Raw genomic sequence first — 12,275 nt, 5'->3', positions numbered from 1 at the left:
ATATATATAATTCTTTTATTATTTTATTTTTTTAATTTTACAATTTTTGTTGAACAGCCGACCCAAATTTGTATTCAAGCCTACTTATATTCAACTCCGTAGCCTTATAATCCAATCCAGAAGAGAAGGGAACTTCTGAAATCAAGTATTGGGAGAAATTTGCCTTGGCGGAGAACTTTTTTACGGATGTAACCCGCATTTGTGTTACGCAGAGAGGAAGACCACAAAAATCTCCCACGGTTAGCCTGACGTCAAGGGGACTCTAATTCATGATCTTTCAACCACTGAGGATATTTCACGGCAGCACTGTGGTCGATGCAAGCCAGATGTGGAATTCACACCGACCAGCCATAGCTGGAATCAGAACCTGGTTCAACTCATTGAAAGGCGAACGCTCTATTCCTTGAACCACAGCGGCACATGTGTATATATATTATACGATACTCAAAGTTATACTTCGAGAGGTACGTGAGTATGTATAGCACTTAATGGAAAATTGGGATGAGTTTTCACCCCTACCTCACGATGGAGATGGACCAAAAATTTAATACTTCTGCTGCCGACTACACTGAAATATCCCGAACTCATACTCACAGTGATTTTAAAGATTTAATGGCTGCCGAACAGATTTTTAATTAACGGTAGGGAACCGATTATCCAGAACGATCGGGACCATCGCTATTCCGGATAACTGATTTTTCCGGTTTTCTGAATCGCTACAAAAAGCCGTTTTTCTATTGTTAAACCCAACTAAAAATAGAAAAATATTTAGAAATAATCTTAAAAAGAAGAAAAAACGATGAAGTAATACACTAATGATTATTTCTGAAATGATGGTAAGGTAAACATCTTTCAAAAAAGAAAGAAAAATCCTAAAATCTTACGAGGAAAAAAAAAATTTTTTTTAAATAGCGGGAAAATTTATCGAATTTCGTTCCGGTTTTTTGGTTTTCCGGTTTTCTGATTTCCGGATAACGGGTTCTGTTCTAAATTACTGAAATTCAATGTCTAAAGAACTTTCATATTATCGCGTACATCTCTTGAAAGCAGTCAAATTTTAAATCTTAGTATTTCCGTGCCAGCTGTGAAAGAATTTAGCTAATTAAGGCTGCTTTTTAAAGGCTCCGTCGTAATATGAAATAATGCTTTTTTTTTACCAATAATATGCCATTTTCAAAACTGCTGTGAGTTTGCAACTGTTACTCATAACTGTTAGGCCAAGTTTAACTTATCTAAAGACAGCACTGTCTGCGCTTATATTGAAAATAACTCAAAACTTGTATAATTAGAAAAGCCACAATTTTGTGAAAATTAAAAGCGTTTATGGTCTACTTTTTCTTCACATTTAAAACTTACTCCAATGCTGCAATACCTGGAGTCAAACAAATTTGCAAAATCTCAGAATACGGCAGTTATTTTGATAATTTTAATCTAGGTGGAAAAATATCACCGAATTGGCGATTTTTAAAAAAGTTTAGCAACTTCTAAGCTATTGTCTGTTCTAAAGACCAGATAATTCTTCACGGCAAGGTTATACTTATTGTTTAAAATTAGAGCATTACTTCAAGTGCAAGGCACTTAAACTACCTCTCTTTTATTTTCCTTGACGACAGGGCTTCCAAAAAACAGCGTTAAAACTAATTCAGGCTTATACAGAGAGAGATACAGAGACAGAGAGAGAGATTCATATACAGAGAGAGAGAGAGAGAGAGAGTGAAAGAGAAACGAGAAACTGATATATGACTATAAGTGGTCAAAAAGCGATCCGTGGAATGCAAAGTAGTGTAATGGTGCCATCTGTCAAGGATGTAAGGAGCATTCCAAATCAAATTACTGTAAATTTACTGAAATTATATTAACATTTTCTACTGGCTGATAGTAGAAATTCTGATTTTTTAATAACAATAAGCTGCTAACTTTTTATAAGAAACTTTTAAAACAATTATCGATAATATATACATTTTAATCAGGTGTTACGCAATCACCACCCTTGATAATATAATTTTAAAATCCTCATCGCCGACCGAATGTCCTTGCATCAGAAAGGTCCTGGGTTCGAATCCCGGGTAAGGCATGAATGTTTCTTTCTCTCTGTGTGTGTTCTATGTCCTTTCTCCTTTGTGTGTGAATGTGACCCGCCCTATAAACGGGTTGTGGCTGTGTGAATGGCGGGCGTGGCAGAAGTGAAATTCCTGGCCATAGATTGTTCCACTGAAAAGCAGGAACAATCGCACACCCACTTCCTAAACAAGCATACGACAAAAAAAAATCCTCATCGAAAAAGGTAAAAAATATACACATGAATTTATATTTAACACAATAAGAACCAAATATCCAACCCTTTATTTAAAAATAAAAATCTAAAATATTTTTTTTTCGAAATTAATCTTGGAGAAATCAGTTTATTTATAATTTCATCTAAAATTGCAGAATGGTATAAATAACCAACTCTGTTTAAGAGAAAATTCCCTTCTACTTTTATCTAAAAGGTACTATTATAGACATTACGAAGCATTGCATTTATGCAACATCAGAGTGGAATGAATCAAGCGAAAAGCAAACAGCTATCGAATCACAAATGAGAAGGATAAGCTAATGGACCGTGCCTACAACTGATATAAATATAAAATAAGGCCTACGTCAGAATTTCGTTCCAGTATTGGAGACCGGCTGAAAGACTGACTAAACGTAAAAGAAAAGTTGAATAATAAGAATAAAGAAATAAAGCCATAATTAATTAATTAAGTTTGCTAAAATTATTAGGGTTGATAAAGTAAATATAGTTTTTAAAATCAATAAAAATTAATAATCAGTGGTTATTATAGAAAAAAACATTTTGTTAGAAATGCACTCAAAATGCGAAGACGGTTAATATGTAAATAATGCAAGAAATCAAGATTTAGTTCAATAAATTCAACTAAGGGAGCATTCCCTTCAGGAAAGTTCTAAAAGTTATGAAGAAGTTGATCTAAGTGTCAAGAATTTACTTAGACACTCGTTAGTCAAAGCTAAGTTCACCCATTTTGCAAAATGCTAACAAAATATAAATCAAAACTAATTACGGTGGGGAAAATTAGTATCTAATATATATAATTCTCTTACGTGGCTCCCAAATTTTGGCTGTATTGCTTTTCGGCCGGTGGCAACGTTTGCTTTGTTTTGTTTACGTTAGTATTTCTCTTACGCGGCGACAAAAAAAGCCTCATTACAACTCCCCGAATGGCAACGCTAGAAAATCGACCAATGATTGCCGCTAAGTATGTCACATGCCAAATCTACCTGAGGTTGCTCAATATATAACGCTTTTAAAAACGGAAACTGAAATAACCAGAGAGCATCAGCTGCGGCAATCTCATACTATTAAGCTAGGCAGAAGTGAGTAGTCTTTGTCGATAGATCTCTATTTTAGTATTTTGTCGAAAGCGCTTTTTTTCACGAATTTATATATTACGAATTTATTTGACGATTTTTGATTTATATCACGAATTATACTATAGCACATTTCTAATAGGTTTAACGAATTACATGTCATTTATTTGAATTCAAATTTATTTTAATTACTTAGTATTTACTAAAAAGTACTACTTAGTATTTTTTTAAAAAAAGTTTTTATATGGATTTGAATGATTGTTTTCAATTCTTAGAACTTTGTGCATTTGCAATGTACCTAGGTTAGTAGCGAGCGAAGCGAGCTTGGTTTGCGAAGCAAACCATATAAGATTGCGTAGCAATTTTCGGGGGTTGGCTAGCGTTAGCGAGCAGGGGGAGCAGCCCACTAGTTTATCATTGTAATCCATTAGTTTACGCCACACAGTGTCAGTAGATGAAATAACGTATGACAATCCATTGAGGGTTTTATTTCCAAAAGGAATGAAAAATAAAAAATATATAGATAAACAGGATTAGAAAATGTCATTATAAAGAAAGGTCATATGAAATCTAGAAAGCAAGAAAAATTCTTCGAACTTTTAAACATACCTGAATATTTTAAGAGATCACGAAAAGAATCTTTACTTACCTAAAAAATAGAAAAACAATACTTTAACCCAATTAAAGAAAAAATTGTTTGCATTACCAAGGTTGCCAAGATCAGGAAAAGTTCCAAAATAATTGAAAAACAGAGAAAAAATATCGATGTTTTTTTTTTTTAAATTACTCGTATCTACTTTTTAAAAAAGGCCATTTGAAAAAAATTCTTGTGTATGAAAAACTTAATTAATGTTTTTGTAATGCTCAAGTAGAAGCTAAATTTAAACGTAATTCAATAGCCTTCATGAAACTTAATTTTTCTAGATCGTGACAACCCTGATTACATTGTACAAAAATTGCAAAATAAAATAATATTTAGATAAATAAATTAGTGTTAGTTATTTATTATGACTTATTGCGACGTTAGTTAGATGTGACCAAGTGTTGAATAGTTGAACTTTAAACTTATTTTTTCATGTTTATTAAAATTACTTTTTTAAGTCAAAATTTTTATTGATATTTTGTATATTCATATTAAATATCATATAATCAGCTAAAAATTCACTTTAAATAGTTCTGCTGGAAAAAATTTCATCTTATTTAAAAAATAAAAAAAAGAATTCATAAAATATTAAATAAACACAGAACAACAAAAATGTATTGAAATCTTAAATTATATATGATTATAAGAACTTACGTAGCACATATACCATCTTCCCTAAAAATGGATTACGATTTACCCACGCGTGAAGTAACTTCAAATATTAAATAATGCTCCAATTTATCAGGAATATTGCTTTATATGGGTAAATCTAGACTTCCATGAGATAGCCGTGATCACTAGCACCATTTCCTGTGCTAAATAATACTAAGTATAGTTAATCTTAATATTGATGATTTGGACTGAACGTATTTTGTTTAATAATGTTAAGTCATAGGGAAACACTACAAATAATACTTAATAGACATTAGAATTATTTTAGCTGATTTAATTTTTTAGGTTTATGCTTTCAGTTTCGAGCATAATTACGCTAGCGCTCATTAATGTTGATTTATTGGTTACAAACTTTCCACCTGCCATTATAAAGAACGGGATAACAAAAGGTATTTATCATTATTTTTAACGTAATCTTCATTTTCCTTTTACTTATTTTTATTAACTCAATGTAATTGAATTCTGAGGAGTAAAATTTTGGATGTGTATGCGTAACATTATATTAAAAAGATAAAAATAAAAAATAAATTTTTTTGCTAGTTCTAAAGAAAACAATCATTTATAAATATATCATTTAAAATATACGAAAAACTATTTATGAAATTGTTTATTGTAGTAAATACACTTTTTCATTCCCAACAGTTTCTCGTCAACAAATCTATTAAATTCTTCAAAATAATTTCTGTAATGTCTTTTAAAATGGATAAGGAGGATATTTACATTCCAAATCGTTTTCATTTATTGATGTATTTTTAAATGATCAATAGACTAGCATGTTTTCTAATATGATGCAACTCTTTAAACAGCATCAACCTTGTTGTAGCTGCTTTAAATGATTTTTTTATTTTGGTAAAAGTAAATATGTTTTAATTAATTAAAAAAAACGTAGCATAAAGTTCGAAAAAAGTGCTTTCGTCGTCAGGTAATGAGCTTCATTTAGATTGTTTTCTTTTTTGAAATATTTATTTGAGATGTTACAAGCAATGCCTCGTCTAACTATGTCATTAAAAGAAAAGTATTTACTCATCCCTTCCTTTACAAGAATTTTATCGATCAGTAAATTTTAGAAAATAAAAAAACATAATAAATTGGCTTTCTTAGATACTATTATGCATTTTAATAAAGCTAATTTATTAATATAAAATTAATGTCCAGGCAGAATATTTTGAACTTATTCTAAATTTTGAATACACGATGCTCTTAAACAAATGTTTATATAGCATTAAAATTATTCAAGTTCTATATATACAATAATTTTTTTAACCTTTAAAACAAAATTTCACCGTTTTCTCACCTGGAGGTTGAGACTTATAGTATGTACTTATCAAGTATGTACTTATTAAGTATATACTATTAATTGTAACATGAAATCAAGTTTCATCTGTTCTACAAATGTTTATATTTTAACATTTAACTCAAAAAGTAGCCACTCTCACCTCTCATAACTATTTAGTATCATGTAGTATTTATTAGTTAGAACATAAAATCAAATTTATATATATATATATATACTAGAAAGTTATAGAAGTCTTATATGTTAGTTGTAGTGCTGTATAATAAAATGTATCTTAAAATTGAACATCCAAAGTAGCATTACGTTTTTTTTCTATATAAAGAGATATCACTTGTCCATGTTTTAAACTTTAACAAAGGCAAATTTAAACAGGACAAAAAATATTATATTCCAATTATTAATTTCTAAAAAAAAATATGCCTAACGAGATTTTGCGATTACACGTAAAGAGGAAATAAAAGGCCGGGATAGTCTTTTTTTGGCAGGATGTTGAACTCACGTTCATGAAAACGTGAGTTTGAATCTTGCCGGCTGAAGACTCCCGTGTAGTAAATGGTGACTGATGCACGTTAAATCCATCGGTTCACAATGTCTTCCATGCTTCCATTACAAATTAAAATTCTGTGGATACTGAATTGGGGATTAAATAGTTCGCTGGTTCAGGTCAAAATTACGATCTGTGGATGAATTAATCAATGTATGAATGGGTCCGCCCTAAAAACGGACGTGACATATGGGTGAGGCAGAAGTCAAATTCTTGGCCATAGGTGACTCCACTGGAATAAAAATGGCACCCCGTGCCATGGGATACGACAATAACAACGAAAATCAACAAAAATTTTAATGTTTGCTTATTTTCAATCTTTGCTTATCTTAATGAATATAAATGATGTGTATTAGTTGCAAGATGTAACTACATGAGAAAGATGCTTGATCAAAAGTAACTGAATATGGTACAATTTAGCATTCCTTTCTCTATGCGAACACCTAAACCCTCTCAAATTTTTACTGCAGCTCTTTGGGATAATACAAACAATATATAGTTTAATAATGCATGATAATATTTGTAAATGTGCTAAAATTTGGTAATTTTTAACGTGATACCTTAGAGCATGGCATAAAAACTATTTATTCGATTAAATTTATTTGTTGGTTTTATATTTGTTACTCATTCTGTAGTATTAAGAGCTGTAACTTTAAAAATCAGAGTTCTCTTTAAGCGGTTGTCATATGAGAGGAAAAATTGCTAATGAATGATTTAAATATCGTATATTTTGGTTTTATTACCAAAATTATGATTTTTTTTACGTGGAATGCTATATCTATTCAGCACGGTAATTTTACCAGAGTTTTTTCTCCGAGTACAAAGAATAAGACTCTAAAAAATGCCAGGGTTCGCAGATTTTCTAGCACATTTCTTCACAAAAATGCTTAAGAGTTGGAAATTCTTTATCTTCTTAGTCTATATGAATTGCCAAATGTTTCCTTTTATACGTAATCTCAAATGTAAACACGTATACAAATTTCATAAAAAAAATTAGAAAAAAAACCTTGTCATCTTTTTTACATATTTTTTTAAACATATTTTCACATATTTACATATTTTCTGTTATCTCATTTAATTTAACATTTAAAAACACATTGAGGATTTATCTTCGTTGAAGTTTGATTCAATCATATCATTGCTGAATATTTGGAAATTATTCAGCGTCTGCTTAATTTCAAAACTTAATAAAAAGTAAATGTACGTAATTAAGTTGTTCACGTTTCAGAAAAAAATATTTTTTATCGATTCCTAACGTTGAGAGAAAAATTTGAGATTAAAATTTCATATGAAAGAAAAAGCAGGTTATGATAAGCAAATTAAAAGTTCTTAATAAAACATTTCTCGTCAAAAAATATTTTAATTTTATCGCAGAACCTGGATATTTGAATTCTCCAGAGTAATTCGAAATTGAGAGATAAGTGTTATGATAAGAGCTGACTTTTGATATTTAAATCAGAGCAAAATTTTAGAAAGTTAGCGCTTCACCAAAACTACTACACGTGTGCTACCGCGTAATGTTCTTTATTGAATTTATCTGACGCAGTGAATATAAAATAATTAATTATTTAAATGTCCTCGATAAACCAGTTTTTTGTTCGAATAGAGCTATACGTTAGAAATTATCACTGATGTTATCTTTAAAATATGTAAAAAACTTAATCACTTACAGTAAAATTTAAGACAATGACTAACGTTTAACCAATCAGAAAGTACCATTTCGTTTTTTACTCATTCCTTCTTAATTAATAAATTAATATTCAATGTAAAATTGGATTGAAATTAGACGAATACATTTTTATTGGGGAACTTCAAAAATGGTGTATGGCTTCATTTTCATTTCTGAATGCGTCCTGTTTTTCTTTTTTTCTTCTGTTACAATTACTTCAAATTACTTTATGACGGCAAAGTTATCTTTATTATTTTTTTCATTTTTTTATTTCATTTGATTTTTATGTGTTTAAAAAATAAATAAGTAAAATAAATAAAATAAATAAAAAATGTAAAGGTCTACATTTTTTGGTGACTTTTCACTTGGGCCTTATTAACCGAAAAATACCGTTAATAGGTACAGAATTCAAAGAAGCAAAGCTCTTTTTATTTAAGGAAATGAAATTGCATTAAAACGGACAATCTACATAGTTTTATTTCATGTATCTGATGAGAATAAAATTCTGATGTTTTAAATTCCATATGAGAATGAGACATACAATTTCTAATAAAAAAAATTGTAATCAGTAATTAAATCAGTTTTACTATTCTATAAGTGTACAATAAGAAATTCACTGCTTAGATCCTTTTCTGATACAACGTTCTTAATTTACCATACGTTGCAAATATTATATCTCTAATAAATATTAAATACATTTATTCTGAGAAATATATTTATTTTTTGCAGCATTTTCTGTTACACTTATATTAATTTACCATACAGCAATTAAATTATCTCTATATTAAATGCATTTATTCTGAGAAATTTACAGTTTAAGATATTTTCTGTTACAATAATTTTAATTTACCTTACGACAACCAAATTATCTCTACCATAAATTCTGAGAAATTTATTGTTTGTGACAGTATCTGTAACAATTATCTCAACTAAAGTATTTATGTATTTAACACAGTTTAAGGAAAAAAATTTTATTTTAAAGAAGAGATATTGCGTCAAAAATGCGTTTTTGATAATAAAAAATATACCCATGCCAACATCGCCAAATTATTTTTGATGGCATAAAAATAGAAAATTAATCCTATTCCTTGCAAATATTTTCCGTTACAGTTACGCTCGTTGATTTAACATATCACAAAATCTTTTTCTATTGCAAAACTCTTTCCGATCAAAGAAAAAAATAGCTATTTTTATTTTTAAAGAAAATCGTCAAAAATGCTTTCCTTTTCGTAACAACTGTATCTACGCCAAGACCTCCATGAAGAAGCGTAAAAAAAGAGAAATGCATTCTATTCCCTTGGATTCTTCGATGTTATACAGCAGAAAGATGGAATTCTCACCCAAAAGATCTTCAGGGTTTATAGCGTCAGAATGACGCAACGCGTGCTCAAAGCTGTCAGAGATCCTCTTCTTCAAACAACCATCACTTTTACTTTTCTCCACATCTTTTATCTCGAGCTTCCCTACTCTTCCAACTCTTCATCTTTCTGAAGAGACATACCTGACTGCATATAAGATGTCGGGGGGACTATTCATGCGTTGAATTACTAAGATTGAGTCTCTTTGGAATAGAAGTTCCTGACGAAAATTGGTGATAATGATAAAAAAATGTTGTTCTTTAATTAACGTGTGCTTTAAAAATGTATATTGAACTGTTAGCTGTTGATTACACTAGGGAATATATTTGTTTTAATTGTTTTCTTTCGCATGAGATTTTTAAATGGATTTTAGATACTTTATCGCTGATTTCAAATATGCAATCTGTTTCTCTCCCAAAACTATAGATTTTTTCTCCCCTAATGACATTTTTTGTCTATTCTTTGTCAAAATGAACAAGTTTAAATACGTTATATGTAACAGCAGATCACATATAAATGTAGCGACTTACTTTTAGAGGAATTAGAACTCATAATCAGGATATGTCTTAATCCGCTAGTGGTTCTTTTTTTCTTCTTTTTTGCGTGAGCTTTAGCCAATTTTAATTCAGATGATAAGTTAAAAGTTTGTCGCAACTTACACGGGATCCCCTATTATGCAAAAGGTTTTAAATTTGTACATTTTGACAAAAAATATCTGTAGCTTTAAAAGCAAAACTAATTATATAATATAGATCACCATACCTGAATTAAGCAATATCAAATATTTGCATGAGGCAGCAAAAAAACTTGTTCTTCAGCGACAATTTTTCAATATTGCATAAATTTGATAAAAAATTGGGGGGGGGGAAAATTGAAACAGCATGCCTTTACCTAAACATGTCTTTACCTAAACATGCCTTCTAAATGAGTTTACAACACTTCGTTACTTTTCTATTATCATTTTGTTTTGCTGGTGAAAACTTCACTTTTTACGGATTTGCTTAAGTAAGATCAATTTAGAAACTTTATAGTTCATTTATTAAATTTATTAATTTTATTAACATTAATAAGATTAATGTTTTAAAGCCGTTAAATTATCGAATCTATGACATTTACAAAGCATACATATACCTTGCCATTTTTATTACAATGTCGAGGTATTTTATTACTATATTGCATGTCTTCATGAAAATTAATTTATATAATAACATACACAAAATATAATAACGTCATCATATTTTTAATAATGAATCTTTTTATAAAAGGTTTGTAATATTTTTTTAATTAGTAGTATGATAAATAATGTAAAGGGCACCTTGTATACGAAGTAAAAGACAAGAATGTATAGAATATTGTAGATAAATCAAATTATTGAAGAATATGAAAGAAAATTGATTTGATGGAAGAGAATTGAAGAATTGAAAGAAAAATTCGCTCACTTAGTTTAGTTATTACCTCAAGTTACCACCTTATCTATCTTATACTCTTACTTATTTTGAACACTTTCCGACTATCTAGAGTGCTCCCATTTCCACTGGAGCTCTTTAAATAAGGATCTGTTTTCTGAATAATTTTGCCAAGATTTTAAGTCTTGTTTATTAATGGAAAACATGTTAACCATTTTCTGACAAAAACAAATTAAAATACACCTAGCTAAAAAAGGGAAAACAAAAAATTAAAAGCTACCTAGACATCAAATATGATAAAAATGGCAAAATACATTTATTCCAGGAGATCTCAGACGAAAAACATGGAGAGCCACAGTTTTGTAATCTATTTCTATCTAAACTTCCAGCGTGCTTCAAAAGTGATGCTCCCTACATTTTTCATTTTATTTCATTTTTGTTTCTGCCTCTGACAAATAGATGCAAACTGGTCTGATAATCAAGTGCAGCAGATGCGTTGCAAATATTTGCGTGGTTGATCTCGAAATTGAAAAAACTTAACCTTCTGCAAACTGTTGCGGGAAGGATTTAATTTAAGTACCAAGTTTTCTATTCTTTCATTACTTTACTATTGGGTTGTCCAGAAAGTAATTTCGATTATCTTATCAAACAAAACCCAATTTCTTATAGTAATCAAATATTTTATTAAATTATACATAGCTTCCTTAGGTCCAACATCTTTTGACATCTTTCTGGCAGCAGCAGCATTCCACGTTCATAAATATTTTATTCTTTGCAGGGTAAAAACTGATCCTAGTGATTTTGACCTCTTCATTTCAAGCCTGAAAAATTTTCTAGAGAACAGAGCATTTTTGAAGAAAGCCCATTTCTCGTCACCACGATTTTTTTTCCTTAAGAACATGCCTATATGTCGCCTATTTCTCTCGTCACCAGATATGATTCGATTGAAAAATATATAATTTTTTTGATGCTTGAGAAGCAAATCATAGACGTTAACGCTACGGCACAACTTTCTTTCCGTAAGAATATGAGGAACCCATATATCAAGCTTTAAGATTAAACTTGAGCGTTTCAAATTATTATTAACTGTCGAATTAATCCCTCAGCTATCTCACAAATTTGATATTTACAGGTTTGCATCAGCTAATACCTTTTAGTTTGTTAATGTTGTGTCTTCATTAGAAACCATCCAGAACATGGTTCATCTTCAACATCGAAATTGCAGGATCGAAATATCTCAAACCAGTTTGGGCACTGGCATTCTGTCGATTCATCTTCTCCATATACACCGGACATATATATATCTTCAGGGTTTATAGC

General features: G+C 29.9%; 1 protein-coding gene across 4 annotated transcripts in view; it reads right to left on the bottom strand.

Moving 5' to 3' along the window:
• LOC107453525 (potassium voltage-gated channel subfamily KQT member 1) overlaps positions 1-12,275 on the bottom strand; it is a 432,066-nt gene that overhangs the window by 293,543 nt on the left and 126,248 nt on the right. The window lies entirely within an intron of this gene.

This window comes from Parasteatoda tepidariorum, chromosome 5 (assembly GCF_043381705.1).
Source record: "Parasteatoda tepidariorum isolate YZ-2023 chromosome 5, CAS_Ptep_4.0, whole genome shotgun sequence".
In the NCBI taxonomy this organism is placed as follows: domain Eukaryota; kingdom Metazoa; phylum Arthropoda; class Arachnida; order Araneae; family Theridiidae; genus Parasteatoda; species Parasteatoda tepidariorum.
This window is presented reverse-complemented; position numbering and strand designations above follow the sequence as displayed.